Consider the following 5,695-nt stretch of genomic DNA (forward strand, 5'->3'; position numbering starts at 1 on the left):
TTATTAACATGACAATAGTCTATATGCTGCTTTTGTGAGGCATTGTGGAGTAGTTTATGCAATTTTTTTGCCAACTCTCTTAGTATTTTTCTATTTTGGCACAATGTTTCAGACTTGTGCTTTAGACGGCTGTTAAAACACAATCGGAACACAGTCTTTACCTTGATCCAATGCACTGACAGTCCCCCCACAGACCAGACATACCAGAGAGTTAGACTCACTGAGCCGTTAGCTTAGCTACAACACACGTACCACACAAGAGCTTTAACAAAGGGTTGTGACTGTAAACTCCTAGTGATGGTCTCTGTGTTAACAGCATGAACACAGAGAGTCTGACAGCAGCTGTTCATGGCTGGTTAGCTCTGACTACTAACTCGCTGCTCTGCTACACTGCTGTGGCCAGTCTGTCACTCTGAGTCGAGGCCGCACCCCCTTAAAGTGACTGTCCTTTGTAGGTCTCTGATCCATTTTATATATTTGCTGAGAGTGAGGGAGCTAGCAGAACTGAGGGGTGTACTTACACTTTGAAGGACCAGTGTGTAAGATATAGTGCCATCTAGCAGTTTAGGTGCAGACTGCAACTCCCTCGCTTCACCTTCCCCTTTTAAGTGTGTAGGAGAAACTATGGTGGCTGCGAAACACATGAAAAAACGTGAATGGCCCTATTGGACCTAGACCAGTGTTTGGTATGTCCCTTCTGGGCTACTGTGAAAACATGGTGGTTCAACATGGCGTACTCCAAGGAAGGCAACTTGCAGCTCATTCTAAGGCTCTGGTGATTATGCCATCATGAAAACATTTGTATGCATATTATATTCCATTTCTGACAATACATTCTCCTAAATGTTACACACATAATGTAACAATAAATCAATATTCTCATCTAACCATTGTGTTAAATGTCGAGAAAGATATTTGAACTCAACAGCCATGTTGGGGAGTTCTTATGTTAGCATGTTTTGGATTTACCGTCCCTCACACTCCCACTAACCCATTTCTCATCCTGTACTCAAGCACAAATTCCCCCTGTTGCTCATTGGCTGGAATAGTGTTGTGTGGCTTGGTCCTGTTTGTTTCCCATTTACAGAGCCAAATACAAATACCAGATTTTTTCAGCAAACACAGAACGGACAGCTTGCAGACTAGAAGTCGTTAGCTGAATTTGAAAAAAAGTGCACTGGATTAGAATTTCTGACTGCACCTTTAACTAAGAGCTCCAGTTCTTTCTCTCATGTTTTCCTCCAGGCTTTGTTATGTTTTTGCCTTAGTACATTCAAAAAGTTGAGACAACTAGAAAATATGCCATTTTTTGGGCTCAAAAGCTTTCAGCTTCAGCAGACTCGTCTTTGTTTCACTTCATGCCACCCAGAATATACGTATTTCTCCCTCCACTCAAATCTCCTCATTGACTTTTTGTGCAGCCCTTAAATTGCACTTGATCTGCACCATACCTATCAACAGGTTTCAAATTAGCTGTGGGCATTTTGAGAATGAACATGGAGGACAGGGGTCAGCAGCAGTCGCACGGTACGCACACACAGACGCACTAGCTCCTAGTTAGCGCACATTTGTCATTTGACAACAAAAATACATCACTTAAATTGAGCGGTGAACACAAAACCAAGAGGAAAGGGAATGGGATTATGTTACATGTGCTGTGGGAAGCGTGGCTGATTCAAACAATAATAGCTCTAATTTATTTTTCTTTAATGAAAAATACTTCACACCGCATTTCGACATGGGGGAATAAACAACCGAGGGAGAGCTCTTGAGTCGAGCTCTCAGCTGTGTTTGTGTATTTCTTCTTGCCAAATCATGGTTGGCAGATTGCTGGGGTTCTGTTATTACGCCGGAACTAATTGTCTCGAATCAGACATCCAAAGAAATATCAAACACCAATGATTTGTATGTTTTACTTATCAGGTTGCAAAATCTGCTATCTGCGGCCGGCTCTCAACTTGTGTAATTCCTTATACAAATGGGTAAACATCCTGTGTTTACGAAGTAAGATAAATCCCTTAAAGTAGTTAATTCCATTCTTGAGAAAATAAAATGTTATAGATGAGTTGGCAAAACAGGCTGGATGTCAACACTTTAAAGGTCTTTAAAAATGTTTGTGCAGTGGTGGTTTATATCAGGCATCAAGCTCTTTAGCATCCTGACAGGACGATGCAGCGGCAAAAGCTAAAAAACAATCTCCAGCTAAGAGGCCTTCCCGACTGTTCTGTCCTCTCTCTTCATCCTGTGGTTTATTATCTAATCAGCTCGGCCCTTGGACACACAGCCACGCTCAATGGACCCAGACCACATGGCCAATAGAGTACCCAACAGACTGTGTCATCTCTGCCTGCCGGATCAAAAACAAACACTTGGGCTAGTGCGCTTTTTTGAGACCGGGATTAAGTAAGAAGACTTCCCTCCCTTCTGGGCCGTTTATTTAGCTTCGTTTACACTCCTTAAGTCTGATTTATTCTCACACCTTATCATTGTTTCGAACAAGTCGAGTTAACCACAGAAATGAGGGACTTTTCATGGTGTTTATGTTTCCTCACTTCATGATAATCTGTGAAATCTGCTAATAGTGACAATAGAATTGTTTCATTGCATCTCAAACACTTTTACTTTGACTTAAACATGTGGCATCTGATGCTGCTTTAGATTCCAGATAGCCTGCAGTCAAATCCCCACACATTCACACACACACCTCCAGATTACCTCAGAGCAGAGGGGGGACAGAGCCTGACAACATCACAAAACAAGACAACAGGCACAATTACAGAGCAGCCTGGAGACAATCCCACACTTTAATGAAAGTCCAGTTTCCCCTGCCCCAGGTAAGTGCTCAACGTGATTGTATCTGTGAAACAATTACACTGTCACAATCAAAGGAAGCTGCCTTTAAATGGTCTGTCAAGGCCCTCGGTGGGGCTAATAATCACTCATCTCTTTCCCACTGTGTCACTGAGGTGCTGAATCCTCCCTTTGTTCTGCACGTCACCTGCCTCTCAATAGACTGCTTGGTGTTACACTTCAGGCACTTAGACGGCCACGCTTTCAAAGGGGGGCAGGGCCCTGAGGGTATGCGAGCTCTGAGTAGATATCCAGCCACTAGCGTTTCAGGATCACCCCTCTTTCTCTCTGAGACCAGCTCAGAATTGTTTAGTAAAGTTTTTCTCTTTTACGAGCTTGTGTTTTTCTGCTACGCTTCTGTGTCATGTCTTTTCCTGAAAGTTTTTTTCTTTTTGGCGAGGAGGCCCAGAGGTAAGATGTAATCCTGCGAACAGTCAGCTGCCGAATGGAGATAACACCCTCCCTAATTTATAGAGTTATCACATATCCTCGTCGGAACATAAAGTGCATCCACTTACATCCAAATGCCCTGCAGATTTCCATTTTCCTCCTTCCCTTTAAGTTAATACCTGTTTCATGTTTAACATCAATTAAAGGTATAAGGGTAATTAGAGAAGACATGGGAGAAAAAGAGGGTATCCTGCAGTTTCTCTTCCACAGTTTAATGATTTGCCAGCAGCCCCGACATGTGGCATGTCTGGAATGTTTGTCCCTCCATTCAGAGCATGAGAGTTATTGTGTCAGGAGAGGGAAGAAAGGGATCTATGTGGCTATCTGTGTGCACACACACAGGCGCGCACGAGCAAATTGTGTTTGACTGTGTGTTTGTACTGTGTTTGTAGGCTCTGTGCCCACTGGTCATTGTAAGAAAGGGTAAAGAGAGGGTTAGATGGTTTTAAATGATCCGCCAGTTGATCCGTGTTGCCATTCTTGTTCACGAGAACCCCTCGATGCAGCTGGTTTTAGTTTCTCTGATTCATCACTGTACAGAAACACACACAGTAATGGGTTCAAATCTTATACCTTGTTTTCCCTTCCTGTCTCCTCTCCTGCCTGTCCTCCACTTCAGGGCACCGACTCCAACTTCTCTCTCCCTCTCGTTCCCACTCTTCATTCACTCTGTCCCTGGGACACCCCATTCATTTATTTTTTATTAAACTTCAGCGCTCTCTGAGACTCATTTCCTGCGGTTCCTGGTGGAACAGAAAGCACGCTGGGAGTTTCCCAGAGACTGGCAGGGGCCGGGAGTGATGCCACAGGAGCAAAGCTGGGGGTTGGTTTGGTTTGGGATGGTAAAAAAGAGGGAGGGGCCATCATTTTGGGAGTGCCTGTGCCTGAGTGTAATCGTGGAATTTATTAGGATGGTCGCTTTTGTCCATTAGAGAGTGATTGTGTAAAATAAATAATAAACTGGTATTTTTTTCCAACAAAAAATAATGACATCAGTGGGCAGAAGATAATAAAATCAACAAGGTGCAGCCTCCTGCCTCAACCATTTAAACCAAAGCTTGGCGGCAAAGTGATGGCTAGATGGTGAATATGTCTAATGTAAACACTCAAATGTCAAAACAGATTGGCAATTTATAGTTTTATTCTTCTTTCCCTTATTTAAGTTAAATGACAGTTGGCAAACATGACATAGTAAATTATCGCCATCACCTGGTAAGAATGTGGTTGGATGAATAAATTATTTTGCAAACATGGCTGGATGTTTTACTTCTGTCTGATTTGATCAGTTTCTTTGTTCTACAGTAAATAACAGTACAGTCTAGACCTGCTCTATTTGATTTTATAGTATCCTGAGATAACTGTTATCTGCTATGATTTGGTGCTATTCAAATAAAACTGAACTGAAACTGAATACAGCCAGACAGTTGATACAGGTGTTATTTAACTACCTATAAATATATTGATTACCTGCTAACCTGGCTGCTGTATTGGTTTGTACCTGTGTAGTTGTCTTACAGAAGGAACACATGTCAGTAAAACTTGTATTCTGTGATCCAGGAGTTGAAGGCAACAGGAACTGGCTTCATAGAAAAACTGCTAGAAGGATATGTGTGAGAGACGTGCTGTTTTAGTATTCTGTGGTACTTTTCTTTCCTTTTCTTTTTGGCTTTGCTTTGTTTTGCCTGCTTCATTTTATTGTGGATCTAGTGTCAATGTGTTATAATGATGACTATATTGGCAGCTGAAATTGATGTAACCACATTACACTGCTGCTGTTTTCATGCCTTGAAACCAATAAACAGACTGGAAAGAAATCCATTCCTTTATAGAGAATAAAACTGAAAATCAATGTAATTATTACTTCTCTTTTTTCAGACAAATAAACTAGCATTGCTAACTGCCATATGGACTGGTGGTAACTGCATGAATTAATACATTTAATGCGAACAAACTTGCACGTGGCTATATATGAAGCTGACATACACGTGTGTCTGTGGTGGGGTGTATGTGTCTGTGTGCACACGCATGGAGAGCATTAGGGCGTAACCTTAGCAGTTTTATGAAACATGTACAATAAGAAACATATCATGTTGTTTTCATGGTTCTTAAATGAACCATCTGGGTACTTGTTGGCACAGACCCCAGTTTTTATGAGGTTTATTTTCTTTGCTGAAATATTGTACATTGCACACTGGGGCAAAAACCTTTGACACAGGGGACCCAGACAAGCATCTGAGCAATCAAATTATCCCAGAAAATGGTTATATATGAAGTGCTTGGGGTATTGTTTGCAAATTAGTGCAATAACAAATGTATCAGTGTGACAGGCAAGCGAGTTCTGCCTCAACCCCCAATAAAACACTGCTGCTATGGAGTAAAGACTTCCAGGCCGGTT

The sequence above is a fragment of the Morone saxatilis genome, unplaced genomic scaffold (genome assembly GCF_004916995.1).
Source record: "Morone saxatilis isolate NCDOM2014 unplaced genomic scaffold, NCSU_SB_2.0 Contig24, whole genome shotgun sequence".
Classification (NCBI taxonomy): domain Eukaryota; kingdom Metazoa; phylum Chordata; class Actinopteri; family Moronidae; genus Morone; species Morone saxatilis.